General features: G+C 42.4%; 1 protein-coding gene across 7 annotated transcripts in view; it reads left to right on the top strand.

The window, feature by feature from the left end:
- PCDH1 (protocadherin 1) overlaps nucleotides 1-16,255 on the top strand; it is a 186,578-nt gene that overhangs the window by 29,024 nt on the left and 141,299 nt on the right. Inside the window, exon 1 of one of the 7 annotated variants that reach the window (XM_069969186.1) lies at nucleotides 6,869-6,885. The exons of the other annotated variants lie outside the window; for them this stretch is intronic. The gene's annotated coding sequence lies outside the window, so the exon portion shown is untranslated. Of the gene's footprint in view, nucleotides 1-6,868; nucleotides 6,886-16,255 lie in introns of those variants that run through there. 7 annotated transcript variants of the gene reach the window in all.

Genomic DNA, 16,255 nt, shown 5'->3' with positions numbered 1-16,255 from the left:
TCCTTGATCCTTTTAATCTCCAGCGTCCATGGTTTTTGAAAGTGGATTTTACGTCTTCAGATATCTGGTTTCTCATGCTAACAAAATAAGATTCCTTGAAAGGTTTATCTCTTTTATGCCAGTGTCTGTGACCTGTGATTTTCTTGGCCTTGTTCTTATCTGTTAATGGGCCTGTAGCCCAGATCCTTTTGAATAGTCAGTTACTAAAACAGTCATCCTTCCGGGAGCTATTTTCGAGGTGGCCTCCTGGTATTAGCACTGTTGAGACAGTCCAGCTCAGAGGTGAGTGGTGACTGATCTCTCTCTCAATCCCAGACAGTGACTCCTGTTTTATGGCCGTGTCCTGAAGATGAGACCTTTCACCCACACCAGTGAATTTCAGGTCATGCTGTTCGGCAGGCGCCTGTTATTTCCAAGCACTGTAATCCTCTGTTGAGTAAACTTCTGATAAGTGGTAATGCAGGGAGCAGTCTGTCGTCCTTCACATACCTTTTGTTTTTTATGGCCGTCGAAGGGTTTACATTTTCCTCTATTCTACATAGATGCATTCCAATATATGATGATGCTCATGGTTTCCGACACCCTGTTATGTTTTCACCTGCTCACATTATCCCATCTGTGCTTTATAACCTGAGCGGCTGTCCTTTATACTCACATATATTAGAAACTGCTCCGTACATATGGCTGAAAACCCCCTTACGCAACAAGATGCTATTTTTGTATACGTTACTTATGATTGGCGATGATGGATTTCATAGTCTGCTTTTCTGCTAAAATGGGTTAAGCTTCTTGCGTGTTGCCTGTATTATGAAAGCGGTGAATCCGTGCTTCCATTATGTATTAAAGCTGCTGTTAGTAGATTGATTCCCTTGTAATCTGCCTACAAATCATGGCTTTATTTCTTAGCATTGGCTAGGCGTTATTTTAAAGGGAGCCATAGGTTCTCTGGAAAGTAATCAGATCATTGATGATCAGCTGTAATATGTGCAGGAACCTGACAGCAAGTGCTTGCTTAATCTGCAGCGCCCCCGAAGGGGATATAAAGCATTACACAATTCTCATTTAAATTGATGGTATGTCTATGTAATTCATATGAAGGAATGAAACAAACATAGTAATTGTAAATCAATAAATAACTTATTTATTAAAATAAACCATACAGTTTTTCTAGCTCGGACACCATATTAACAGCATCAAGGTAAAAAGCCCATTTCTTCCAAAAACTGCTGTACCCCAAACTGCAGTACAGAGCATAACAACCAATTACCAAGAAATTATAATAAAGGTAAAAAAAAAAAAAGGGGGGGGGGGGGGGTAGTCTATCTTTCTCTCCTCTTTCTCTCTGCTCTCTTTTTCTCTCTGCTCTCTCTCTCTGCTCTCTCTTCTCTGCTCTCTCTTCTCTGCTCTCTTCTCCGCTCTCTCTTCTCCCCTCTCTCTTCTCCCCTCCTTTCCAGTGCTTCCCCCTATCATAACCTATATCTGGGGGGAGAACAAAAGCGACTCACCCCAGATACCGGCATACTATGGGCTGACTCTCCTCAACCAGTCCTTTGGCTATTTCTCCCTGAGGAAAGTCCATACTTTGATAGGTGGGCTTGCATTAAGTTTCCCACTCTAAAGCCCTATACAGTATCTATGGGAGAACATAAAACGCCTCTCCCCAGACAGAGGCCTACTATTGGTAAACCTCCTGGCCAATTAGTAACATGCTCCCCTGAGGAGAAATTAACTAAGAACAGCAAGCTTAACCCTTCCTCTGCTGCTTATTTCTTTGTTAACCCTCCATAATGCTCCGGTGTTAGCCAGTCAGGCCAATTGTAGCCCCCTGTGCCCCAGATCCTGATGCCTCAATAGAGAATTTTTTCTTTTTTTATAAAATAGTCACTTATTCCTCCTTTGGCCAGATCTCATTGTCTGTCTAATCTCCAACGTATAGTTGCCCGCTAAAGTCCATGTTACAGTAAGGCTGCAGTAGCGTACTAGTTTGTATCACAGACACCAGTGCTGTCCCCCCCCCAGTCTGAAATACTGAGCTAACAGTTGTCCGCTTGTGTTTGATGACTGACATTGGTTCTAGGACTTGTGATAATATAGATGCCAAAATAGGTCCGAATGATGCGATTGTGTGAATGTCATCAATGTTCAACAGGGATCCCTTGACCATTTGCACTTTTATTTTTACAAAAACAGCACCACCCCTGTCCTCAGGTTGTGTGTGGTATTACAATTCACATTCATTCACTTCAATGGAACAGAACGGCAAAACTACACCTAAATTGAGGACAGGAGAGGTGCTGTTTCTAGAAGATGGAAGCCATTTTTTTTTTTTTTTTAAAGCCTGGACAACCCTGTAATGGGTCTTTATGCACGGTGTCAAAAACAATATAGTAAATTGAAAAATGTATAGATAAAAATAGCCTTGCCCTCTGTGCCCTCTTCTGACACAGCGCTTGTTCTTATGGTTCTTCTAGTGCCCTACTCTTCATCTCATTGGTTGAGTGGGAAGGTCCTGCTTTGAAGGTACGTGACAACGGAAATCAATGGTGGCACTACAGGTCACAGCGAGCATTCAGGCTAATTAGTAGCAAAAAGCAGCAGAAATATTGGAGGTGCTAACTCAAGATATTATTTCTCCATAGTAAAAATAAATAATATAGGACACGGCGCAGACAATACAGGTGCAGATCCCACAAAAGGATTGGTGACAGGCTGTTTCACGCCCTTACGGCACTTCTACGGACCTGTAGAAGCGCCGTATGGGCGAGAAACAGCCTGTCTCCAATCCTTTTGTGGTGTCCTATATTTATTTTTACTATGGAGAAATAAAGACAAAGAATTTTATTCAGTGAGTGCTACTCCCTTTTCCTCCTTCGTTACATGACCTGCTTTGATGGTAGTTGGGGAGATGAGTGAGCCTGGAGTACACTGGCATTTGATTACCAGTGGCTGAAGAAGTTGGAGGCTGCATGGAAAACATGGATACAGCCTACAGCCGGGACTCCCTATGGCTGCATGTGACGACTTCAGCCACTGGTAATCAAATGCCAAGAGTTTGGGTTATTTATTGGTTTATTTTCGTTTGGCCAATTATAGATTCTAAATAGAAGTACAACTTGTTCACCAGATCACTTAGAAGTTTGTGAAACACTTTGCAGCCCTAGGTTCACCGGCTTCATTAAGTTTTCCTATGACGAAAGTGAAGTAGAGAGTGAAGATTGGCATGGGTGAAGATGGGAAACAGAACCAGCTCCCCTGTCAGCCTTCTCTTAGCAACTTCAGTAGCATTGACTACATTGCCAAAGGTCAGCGCTGTCAGCCAGATGCACTATTCGTGGGCCTGTCATCAGAAAATTACCCGTTCCTGGTCCGTCCTGACAGATAAAAGGCTGGCTGTGCGGTTATGAATGTTGGTGCTGAAGTATTTGTTTTTCTTTTGCGTATTCGTCCTCATCCGTCTCCATTGTGGGAATGGTGGTATGTTCTACAGGTTTTCTTTTGTCTTCCTGCGGGCACTTTTGTATGTTGATCGGTAGACATGTCGTTTTTCAGGACTTGCAAGACTCTCTATGATGTCTTTCATCGACATTTAGTGTAGATGGTGGGAAAGCTCTCGGCACATACGTTGACTATATCTATAGGGTCTCTTTGACCTGCTATATACATCAAGATTTATTTATTTATTTTTTGTCAGCTACGTCAGCTACAGTACTTTGTATAGGAACAGCTGTTGTTCTGTCTATGTATCTATCATGTTGTCACATTCCTTTAGTATGTTGTTTATATAACATGTAAATCCATTAGGGTTACTTCTGTTTACTGTGAAGCTAATGTGCTTGGTATCCCATGTTACCGATGCAGATATGCACGACAGATAAGGTTTATTTATTTTCCATTGCTTCCATCAAACACCAACATATTCTCCAGTGTTCTACAGATGATACCGCCCTTTATATCATGCCTTATGGCCGGTCTAATTTTCCTAACTTGGACACACACTAGGGCCAATACTATGGGATTTCAATACAGTTCCCCCATGCATTGAATTTATATAAGGGGGGGGGGGACGGGGGGACGGGTTACTCCACACATGCATGTGAGTTGCTGTGCTAGAAGATATGTCCTTTGTGCTGGGTTTACATATATGGCTGCTAGGTATTGCAGGTAAACAACAGTTTTGCGCAGTATTCTACTTGTAAATCCCTTAATTTACTACTTACCCTAGGGGGGGAAAAATCAAGTCTTGGCCACTAGGTGTCTCACTTCCCTGCAAGCTAGTGTTCACTGCCTGAAGCTTGGCTGATCTCTAGTAACAGAAACACAACGTGGAACACAGGAAGTGGGGAGTGGGGTTCCGCTACTGCAATGAACAGGACAGCACCTGGGTTGTGCACATGTCCCTTAAAGGTAAATCAAGGCCTTCCTATTAATTCAGTAGCTGTTAAGTGCTCTTCTTTCATATGTGTTCTTAATGTTTGTTCACATATGCAAAGCTGGTACACTACTAAATCCTTTTCCTGCCATATGTCATCCATTGTACTTATTATTACCCTAGTACCCTTATTGCTGGGCTGGAGTGGTGTTGGTTAGTAATAGTGCAGACTTGTATGGGCCTGCAAGCGAAAGTTGCCAGGGAATGTCTTGGGTTTCTGTTGCAGATTTTAAGTATGGCGGAACCTTGTTTATGTTGAATTCTCTATCCGCTAGTTTAGAGTGGTGACAAGGAGGATAGAACTCTGGTAGAATTAGTATTTTGTCCCTACCCCCTTTCTATACAATAGACATTTACTACCAAGGTCAGATTACGGACTCTGCTACGAGTTTTATCCAAGGATATTTCACTTAAACTCTGCCAAATCCCTTCTAAATCCTCTGGATACTGTTGTGACCACATACTTTGGTGAGACAGACTGCTGGGACTGATTTTAAAGTGGACTTTGGTCAAACATCGGGTTAAATTACACCTAAAACGTTACTTGTTCCAAATGTCTTGGCCTAATGCCCTGAAACTAGTCGATAGTTATAGAGGTTGTTTTTTTTTTTTCTTATATCTTTTTAATATCTTCTTGCGTTCGTTATCAGAAATTGTAAGTTAAAAGCCTCCAGTGCCCTTGTCCCTATGACAACTCCTTCTGCCCTCATAAGCTAACTATTCTGTGCATTTTAAGAACACTGGACCTTGTAGCAACTATTGTGATTTTTAGTTATATTTCATGCCTGCACAGGTTTACAATATATTGCAAACCGCACCTGAACTGGAGACAAGAGGGGGGAAAAGTGGTCATGTTTTTGTAGCGCTGCATAACCCCTTTAACGTACTACATGTGATGTATAATAATAATGGCTCTTGAAGAAACAGCACTGAAGATGTTTTAGCTTTTTTTTAACCTTTCAATCAATGGACATGGAGTATTAGTTACCTGTGACAGTCCCTACCAGGGCTATAAACAATAAATGTAATCCCATCTCTGGACTTACTATAAGCTCTGTGCCCTCATGACAACCCTTCTTGTCATACGTGTATCTGTTTTAAAACCTTGCACAGGAATGTTAAATTATTAAAGTACAGCTACCTTCTTGCAAAAACAGCGCCACCACTGTCCTCAGGTTGTGTGTGGTATTACAATTTAGCGCCATTCACTTTAATACGACTAAGCTTTAAAACCACATCCAAACAGGGGACAAGAGAGGTGCTGTTCCTAGAAGAAAGCAGCCATGTTTTTCTAAGCCTTAAGAGCTTGCTGATCTGCCCATTAAAGAGGATGTACCACCACGGATCGATCGGCGCCGGCACGAGGAAGCCGCGGCACGCGTTTTTCGGATCGCCGCCCGGTTCCCGTGCACCGGCCGGTGCTGAAGCGCTGAAGGTCGGCTAGGGCCCCATTCATTCTAAACGAGCCGCGTCATGGAGAGAGGGAATTCCCTCCCACTGGGGGAGGCCCGGCCGACCTTCAGTGCTTCGGCACCAGCCGGTACCCCTTGATCGAACGGCGCAGTGCACGGAAACCGGGCGGCGGTCCAAAATACGGGCCGCGGCACGGCTTTCCCATGCCGGCGCCAATCGATCCGTGGGTTCAGGTTAAAGAGGATGTACCAGGTGGTACATCCTCTTTAAAGGGACAGGAAGAGTTGTCATAGGGACATATGCACAGAACGCAGAAATAAGTTATTTCAATATAAAACAGTAAATGTAATATCCCAAAACTTATAATGTAATATCCCAAAATTCTATACAAGTGTGCATCAGACAACCCCTTTTATACACCAAGGTGGTCTCTTTTATAGTCTTTGGGTCCTGAAACCTCATAGTTCATCTTGTCGCATACGTTCGCCATAAAGATTCCAATATCCCATCTACGTAATTGTACAAGACTAGATTATTCTGTTGATTTCCATTACTTAGACTTGATGAATTCCATAGAATTCTCCTCTAGAAGCGAGGCCCCGGCTACATAAACAGCCTTTTGTTTTTCAGTTTTCACCATTAACCTGTCATTTCGTTGCCTTGAATTGCTCCTCGGGCTTTGCGTTGTGTTTTGAAGGAGTCACATGGCCGCCTGAACAATGTAATCTGTGGCCACTATTGAAAAGAAAACATCATTCACTTTTAAATCCTGTTAATTAGCTTTTTTATTATGTGCCTTGTAGGTTTTGACCCCTCCGCGTTGGCTTTTATACCAGTCTGTGCTAGGAGAGTCGGGCCTTTACCCGCGTGGTCTGCCATTTATTGTCCTGTTATAATCGAGTCTTTTGTATGAAGCTGGCTTCAGATCTGCTCAGGTTTTTTTTTTTTTTTTTTTACCTGGTTCTTCGGGAAAAGGTGTTCAATGAAAAACCCCTTTGAAATGTTTCCAGGCGTCCTTCCAGCAAAGCAGAATTCCAGCTAGGGTAATGTTACTTAAACATTTTATAGTAAAATTGTTCAGTATACAGTATTAGTAACTGTACTCACAGGGGGAGATTTATCAAACATGGTGTAAAGTGAAACTGGCTCAGTTGCCCCTAGCAACCAATCAGAGTCCACCTTTCATTTCTCACAGACTCTTTGGAAAATGAAAGGTGGAATCTGGTTGCTAGGGGCAACTGAGCCAGTTTCACTTTACACCATGTTTGATAAATCTCCCCCATTGTACTTACTGACAGCAGCTCCCTGTGTACCTCAGAGCTAAAATCAGTCTCCCCTCCTCCAGACTGTGCTACCCTGCTCTGTGGTGAGTCTGTCCATAACATGGCTGACATGGAGGAGCATGTGACTATGCCCCGCCCCCCAGTGTCTAACACAGAGCCTGTATATGTCTATGGTGGACACTGGGGGGGGGGGGAGTTATGGGCACATGCTCCTCCTTGTCGGCCATCTTATGTACAGACTCACCACAGGACAGCACAGCCTAAAGGGGAGTCTGATTTTAGCTCTATGAGGTACACGGGGAGCTGCTGTCAGTTTATACAGTGAGTACAGTTATACTGTACACTGAACAATTTTACTATAAAGTGACCAACACCTTTTTAACAGGCTTAAGCTTCATGTATCACATTCATGGAGGGTCCACGGGGGGAAGAATAGATAGAAAAATAACATTTTTAGTTTGTATAGTCTGTCCCTGTATTAGGCTTAGTAAATTCTCTACTGACCCAACATTATATACATGATGACTAGTTGAATAGAGACTAGAAATTGTTGCAACTCGAGCATATTCTGGAGTCTGGTTGTTCGCCATTTGAATACCATTGGCTGAAGCTGGATATAGCTATAGGCCATAGGCTGAATCTATATTTTCCCAGGCTCTCTAGGGCAGCATCCAACTTCAGCCACTGGTATTCAAAGGCCGAACAATCGGACTTGAGCCTGCTCCAGTTGCGCTAGTTTTGAATGGAAATAATATTGGAATTAGTTTAGGAGTGTCTGGAAGATGTTTGTGCAGCTATGGAATGAACCGTCATACAGATGAGGTGCTCAAGTCCACAATTCTTCTGCAACCAGTTAAAGGGGTAGTTCATAAAAAAAATTGTTTCTTTGAAATCAACTTGTGCCAGAGATGTATACTTTACTTCTATAAAATGTCAAGTCTTCCAGTACTTATCAGCAGCTGTATGTACTGCATAAAGTCTTATTCTTTCCAGTCTGGAGAGCAGGAGAGTTTTTTTTATTTTTTTTATTATGGGCACTTGCTCCTGCTCTGGACAGTTCCTGACATTGACAGAAGTGGCAGCAGAGAGCTCTGTGTCCGACTGGGAAGAATGCATTCACTTCCTGCAGGACATACAGCAGCTGATAAGTACTGGAAGACTTGAGATTTGTTTTTAATAGAAGTTAAATTAAAATTTTCTGCCACCAGTTGATTTGAAAGAAAACAAATTAGGGTGAACAACCCCTTTTAATAGTTGATGAAGGCTCACAAAGCTACCATTACCAAATTTGAGGTTGTTATCAAAGATTTAGAAATAGACCGATCACATTCAGTGTTCGATCCACTATAGTAAGTAGACGGCATATTATATTACTAGTATCTTTACATATACTGACAATATAGACCAGAAACAAGATGTCATCTGGGCCTTCTATCACTCCATCACCCATGGCCTGCATTGACTCTCAGCTGTAATAACCTGTATGTTTTTGGAGTATTGGAGGACACCCACAAGTAATGGTGCTGTATGACATTTCTAAAACAAGAATATCAGTGGCCCATTAGGAGGGTTTTTTTTTTTTTTTTTTTGGGGGGGGGGGAGTGTGCACTTTTAAAGTGATATTTTTTCGCTGTATAAAAATGAGCTTTATATACCTTTTTTATATAAGTAATAGTGCGCTGCCAGGGGTGAGCATGCTAATGCCTTCTATGGTTAGCTATATGTTTTTTTTTTTTTTTTTTTCCCTTCTAGTATGTCGACTGCACTTGCCAGTAAATCTTGAATGTGTACTGAGACTTAAGAATAAATGGGGTTTGGTTGCATAGAGGGAGCAATGAATCAGGAAGTCAGGCGTGCCGAAGTGACTGGCTGAAGTGCAAAACCACTTGATCAAATGCCCCATCAGCTCCATCTCTCCACTGCTCAGAAGGTCCGTGGAGCGTTGCCATTCTATCTTCAAGAAGGAGAAGTTCATACACAGTGACACAGCGAAGCAGAATGAATCTGGAGCCTGTGCACTGCTCGCTGCGGCATGATGTATAGGCTGACACTCCTCTCCGCTGTGCTGAGACTTCACCTTTTTACCCTGACAGAAAAAATCCCTTCTTATACAGGTTTAGCCGGTCCGTTCCTGAATCCCCCCCCCCCCCTCTCTAGGAAGGATAGAGGCCAGTTTATGGTTTGGGCTATAATATGTTATCTTTTTCAATTTTTATTTTACATACCCCTTCCCATTATAGAGCCATGATCTCCCGAAACCCCCGGAGACTTCCCACTGTAATTTGTAGCACCTGAGATCAGGAGAAATTGTGATATTCAGAAAACAGCGGGAATTCAGAGCTAAATCCCATACATCTGCCGGCTGGGGAACATTGCTTTTACGGGATATAAATTGGGCAGATTGGCCATTTAGACTGGAGACGTGACTTGATAGGAACAAAATCACGCACCACATCTGTTACAATGACTCTCTTACCTCTGCTGGGTGGAAACTGCAAATGCCTCTCTACAATATAATTTTACTGCGGTAAGAAAAGTTCCTAAAGCCGATGTTACTTTTACCAAGTAATCGTAGATTTATACTATACTTAGCAAAAGTTTCAGAAGGAACAAACTTTATATCTGAGTAACTGTGGGGGAACTCCTAGTCTAGTCCAAGATCTGATGATCACCTGGATTGAGTACTATGGTTATATATAATATAGAGGGGGCTCCAAACTAAACTCCCTTCTGCCCCAGGGGTGGCAGCTTATAATATAAGAGCTAGAGATGAGAGAACTTTGAGCACGAACTGGTTCGCCCAAACCTGAATGCTCTGTGTTTTGATTACCGAAGGCTGAAGAGGTTGGATGCAGCCTTAAGGTCTCATTCACACAATCCGTGCCGCAATCCACACTGCGATGACCAGAGGAGGACCATGGCACGGATCCTCCCAAGTGCTCGGCAGCGAAGAAGAGAACCACTCGCCTTCTCTCCGCATGCCGGCCAACTCACGTTCTCTCCTGCGCTCCTGTCATTTCTGCTGCCAGGCCGGGGGGGGGGGGGATTAGGGGATCCGTCCTGCGATCTGCACTAGGACATGTCCACAGACAATTTTACGGGGCGTGTGACTGCAAGCCTAAGGCTGGCAGGACACCATCCGAACCGGATCACACAGCATTTGATTACCAGTGGCTGAAGAAGTTTGATGCAGCCATGGAGACTCTTATGCTGGGTTCACACTACGTAAAAAAACACGGCCGTTTTTCATAACAACTGCCGTGTTTGCGCAAACAGCCGTTATTTTGCAAATAACGGCAGTTCTGAAATACGGCCGTGTTTTTTACGTAGTGTGAACATAGCCTTAGGCTGTTGAACATCTTCAGCCACCGGTAATGAAATGCAGTGCGATCGGGTTCAAGGTTTGCTCATCTCTAATGACCAGTAATTGATCACCTCCTTCGTCCATAAGATGCAGCACCAGCACGTGATTTGTTTGATATCAATGATGAATGATATCAATAGCCTAATACTTCATGAAACTCATCCCGTGTTATATCTGTCAACGTTGGCCTAAGCACCATTTGGTCTTCTGCCTGATTCCTGTCCCATGGCTATGGTCCACATTAGTGTGTTTTTTTTTTTTTTTTTTTAATTTTTTTTAATGTAATTGCTAGTCGAGGATCCATGGTAGGGGGAGCTGGTGGGGGAATATCTAATTTCTAATATAAATGTCTAATATCTGATTGAGGGCTCATATTGAAGAGGCGGGTCATGTTTGCTATTTTCGTCTATCTTTTTATATTCTATTTGTATGCTTTTTACTGACCAGTGACTGTATCTAACTGTATAAAGCATGTTGGTCCTAAGCTCTAATTCGTATTGAAATTAGCATCTGTGCCAAGAGTGCAGTCATAATGGGGGAATTAAGATATAATGATGCCTAAAATGGACTTTACACCAGTTAAACAATCGGCCTAATTTCCATAGATGTTCCTGGTCCCTTCTGCTGCATTGTGATACTAAGTGGGCCGGCAGGGTCCTGTCCCTATTCAATCCTTCCCATGGAGCTGCTGTGTGTTGTGGGTCCTTCTAGTTGCTAAGCTCTGCAAAATATGTACATTACATTAGCCATTGTGAATAAGGCCCCCGGGGATTCCACCATTCACAAATACATCAGCAGATTTCACACCTCTTCTATTCTTCAGGAGACGCGATGTGCCCCACACCAATTATTGGAAGTGAATGACTTGGGCTTCTTGTTGCTGCAAATGCAAATGATTGTTTATCCATCTTGTTCACTTTCTATGTGTTGTAATCACACCCATTCACACTTTTACTACTCTGTGTGTGTTAATGGAGGTAACAGGAGACCAACACGGGTTTTATTTATTTAAGGTACTTTTTTTTTCTTTATGTATTTTTTTTTTTCTTTACTTTATTACTTGACAACCTTCTAAGATGGTTACACTGACAGTAGTCCCCATGGTTTAAAAAAAAATAAGATAAATAAAAGTGTGTGTATGTGTGTGTATGTATATATATATATATATATATATATATATATATATATATATATATATATATATATATATATTATAATTTTTTTTTTTTTTTTCCTTTTTAAAGGGGTACTCCGATGAACCGGTTTCCGAAAGTTATATAGATTTGTCATTTACTTTACTATTTAAAAATCTCCAGTCTTCCCATACTTCCCATCTTCCCATCATCCCAACACCTGCTATATGTTCTGCAGGAAATGTCGTGTTTTTTTTTTTTTTGTTTTCTCCCCAGTCTCTCTGCTGCCTCCTCTGTCTGTGACAGGAACCGTCCAGAGCAGTAGCGAATCCCCATAGAAAACATTTCCTGCTCTGGACAGTTCCTGTTCCGGAAAGAGAAGTCAGACTAAAAAGAATACACTGTTTTCTGCAGGACGTACAGCAGCTGACAAGTATGGGAAGACTGAGGATTTTTAAATAGAAGTAAATTACAAATCTGTATAACTTTCTAAAACTAGTTGATTTGAAAGAAAAAGGTTATTGCCGGAGTACCCCTTTAAGTAAATTGATCAATTTAATCAGCCATTAGGGTGAAATGTATAGCCGTGTTCTTCTCCACTCGTTCTAATCAGTGGGCTTCTGAACGCCCAGACCCTGATCAATCCATACTAATGACATGTCTGTGACATGTCAAAAATGTTGGTAAATGACAGGGATACTTTAAGGCCCCTATATACGTAAATGAAAAGTCAGCCAAGCCTGCCATTTTTAGTGGGCTGGCTGACCATCTAATGTGTATGGAGGCCTCTTGATTCTCCTCAAACAAATGATGGGAGAGAGAGGGATCAGGCATGCTTGATTTTAACTGCTCAATCCATTTGTTTTCGAGAGAGAAGCGGCTGCTGAAGTGGTCTGGCAGCAGTTTACCCCTCCCCTCTCCATTCAGAATACTTGAATGCCCAGCTTGGCCTAACGTACACGTTTATGGGGAGAATCAGGTAAGATAGTTGTCAGGCGACAACTATTCAAGGTGTATGGGCACCTTTACAGATGCATCGGCCAAAGGTTACATTGCCCAATCGCTCTTTATCTGATCTCTGTTGAGGTCATGTGTGGAAATACTGCGTTGTAATACTATTGATTTATGAAGCTTTTATTGATCTGCTTCCCACCACTGGTACTGTGATTTTTCCAGACAACCAATAATCTAAAAACATGCCATATGTTATGGTGCAAATGAACTAGTGAGTCACGGTCCATAAAAGTTCAATGTATAACTTGTTACTTTAAAGGGATCGTTTCTACCGCCACCCCCTATGTAGAGTAACTATGTTTCAGAATTCAGCTAGTTGGCACAGATCTGGCTACGTCTACTCTCTATAGGGTTCTTCCACCATAGTGAAGAAACTAGAGATGAGCGAACCTGGAGCATGCTCGAGTCCATCCAAATCAGATCGTTCGGCATTTGATTAGCGGTGGCTGGTGAACTTGGATAAAGCCCTAAGGCTATGTGGAAATCATGGATATAGTCATTGGCTGTATCCATGTTCTCCAGACAAACTTAGAGCTTTATCCAAGTTCAGCAGCCCCAGCTAATCAAATACCGAATGATCGGGTTCGGATCGACTCGAACCCGAACCTGGTTCACTCATCTCTAGAAGAAACCCTTATCTCCCATTAAGCTGTATGACCCAAGGTCTCCTGAATCCATTACTACTCCCATAAAACTTCCCACTCTTTGAGGACCATAGAAAGGACTTGTCAGATGCAAGTAGTTATGGAATCAAAGGCGTTTTGATGGATGACAACTATGGTCGGAGTCATTTTTAAAAGGAAAAAAAAAAAGGTCTGTTGATATTTAGAAAGGAAGGTGAGATGGTGAGGAGGAGGAGGAGGCACACATGGAAAGAGGTGGTGGGGGAGGTTGGCTTGGTCTATAGCTTAACAGAACCTGCTTGTATGCAAACAATAGGACCATTAAATACCATGGGACCATCTGATTGTGCAATTGTATAGGCTTTCTGCCTTTGTCCTTCCCAAATCCCTTTTTAACTTTTTTTTTTTTTTTTTTTTTTTTTTTTTTTTTAACCTCTCCATACATTCCTAAGTACTCTCCCATACTGACCAGTTTAGCAGTATAGTATTGTATAGTGGGTTCCTGTGCAACAGGAAAGTCCTATTTGTAAGCGTCATTTGTACTGTATGTAGAATCGGACAATTGCCCAATGTAAGTGTAAAAATGTCTTCTATACATTATGGGGGAGATTTATCAAACATGGTGTAAAGTGAAACTGGCTCAGTTACCCCTAGCAACCAATCAGATTCCACCTTTCATTTTCCAAAGTCTGTGAGGAATAAAAGGTGGAATCTGATTGGTTGCTAGGTGCAACTGAGCCAGTTTCACTTTACACCATGTTTGATAAATCTCCCCCGTAGTGTTAACATTAGGGCTGTGCCTTAGGGCCCTATTCCACCGGACGATTATCGTTCGCATAATCGTTAACTATTAACAATCTCAAACGACCGCTATTGCGAAAGACCTGAAAACGTTCACTCATTTCCATGGAACGATAATCGTTACTTATGATCGTATTTGCGATCGTTTTTTCTTCGCTATTTGTTCGCAATTGCGTTCGTATCTACTGCGAACGACCCAACAACGTCTTATTCAATGCGAACGTTTTGCGAACGAGCAACGATAAAAATAGGTCCAGGTCTTAAAAAGCGATCAACGATTTCTCGTTCGGTCGTTAATCGTTAATTGCATTTCAACCGAATGATTATCGTTTAGATTCGAACGATTTAGCGATAAACTGAACGATAATCGCCCAGTGAAATAGGGCCCTTAGACTCTTTAGGCTGTATTCACAAGTCCTGTAAAATTGTCCATGGTCGCTGACCGGCGACTGCGGACAATTTTAAGCAGCCATTCAAATGAATGTAGCCATTCACAAGATCCGTACCACCACCAAATAGGACATGTCCTAATGCGGATTGCGCCGCGGGTCCCCACCCGCCGGGAAAACATAGATTGCAGCCATAGGCTTTTTCTGCCACAGATATTGAAATGCTGTATAATCGGATTTGCACTCTCTCTAATGGTCAAGAACTGTTGAATGGTCGCTCATAGAGATGAGCGAACCTCGAGCATGCTCGAGTCGATCTGAACCTGAACTTTCGGCATTGGATTAGCGGTGGCTGCTGAACTTGGATAAAGCCCTAAGGCTATGTGGAAATCATGTATATAGTCATTGGCTGTATCCAAGTTCAGCAGCCCCCGCTAATCAAATACCGAACGTTCAGGTTCGGATGGACTCGACCCGAACCTGGTTCGCTCATCTCTAGTCGCTCAGCTTATAGTTATGGCTTTGGCTGTTTTGCTCTATGGAGATGGGTAAGCAGTGGCCAGAAAGCTCTGGCAGCAGCTTCTCTCTCTGAGAACAAAGGGGCTGGTCATTTTCCATCACGCCCGAGCCTCTCATCAAGTGTCGGTGCAGGCCCTATGCACTTGGATATCCGCTTTCCATACACATTTGTCTATGTTTGATCCCTGGTTCTCAGGGATATTAATAGATAATCTTTACTGTATATTTACTCATGAGAAAATTATTTTAGGCCTTTTTAGGGTTGGCTACGGTATAATCTTGTGTTCTTTTTCTGGTGGGTTTTGCCAGCTGAAGCTCTATACAGGAATACCATAAATAATAATCGGTTTTAGGATCATTAAACGGTATTCTCAAAGTGGTGCTCATCTTCATGTAGGTCTCATCATTGAGGTTGTGATGTCTCCTAGGATGGTCACAGGAGAGATCCCATTTTCTATAATTATCCATATGATTATCACACCTGCAGCCTCTGTATCATTTGCATTGATAATAAGGCATGCAAGGCCGTTCTTATTCTAGAATAAATCCTGTTTTCCCAGATGTTTTAGGCTCCCTGTATACTTGCCAAACAAGTTCGTCTACAGTATTGACTGCAAATTGGAAAGACCAAACCTCCCCCTATACATAGCAGATGTGTGTTGACCAAATCCACAGATTTTAGTAGGATCAGCCAGTTATCTAACATGTATGGGGGTCTCCTCAACAGATGTTAGTGGGAGGAAGGATAGCAAACTAATACACTCCAGCAAGTCACGGACTGCCCAATAGTCTGATGACCTGACTTGACAGCTGTCCTTTAAAACCCATTTGTCGGACAAGATGCAGGAGTGACTAAAATGTAGGGAAAGCCATAAGAAAAAGAATTCTGGTACATGTGGTCCACGGATTAAAAAAAAAAAAAAAATTGCCACTCCTACCCATAGGTTGTGACTGGTATTGCAGTTAAAGGGGTTATCCAGTCTTAGAAAAACATGGCCACTTTCTTCCAAAGACAGCCAGCTCTCGTCTCCATACCTGAAGTGGAGACAAGAGTTGTGGTGTCACTGGAAGAAGGCGGCCATGATTTTTTTTTTTTTTCAACGCTTGATAACCCCTTTATGCTTTATTAAAGTCATTGGGGCTTAGTTGTAATACCCCACACAACCTGTGATCAGGTGTGGCGCCATTTGTGAAAAGAAGCAGGCATGGGGATCCAATTCTCGACCAGCTCTTTAATTTTAAGAGATTTTGTAAAGGGCAAAGCCAGTCGGTCTATTCTTGTTCTGT

Source organism: Dendropsophus ebraccatus, chromosome 1 (assembly GCF_027789765.1).
Source record: "Dendropsophus ebraccatus isolate aDenEbr1 chromosome 1, aDenEbr1.pat, whole genome shotgun sequence".
In the NCBI taxonomy this organism is placed as follows: Eukaryota; Metazoa; Chordata; class Amphibia; order Anura; family Hylidae; genus Dendropsophus; species Dendropsophus ebraccatus.
This window is presented reverse-complemented; position numbering and strand designations above follow the sequence as displayed.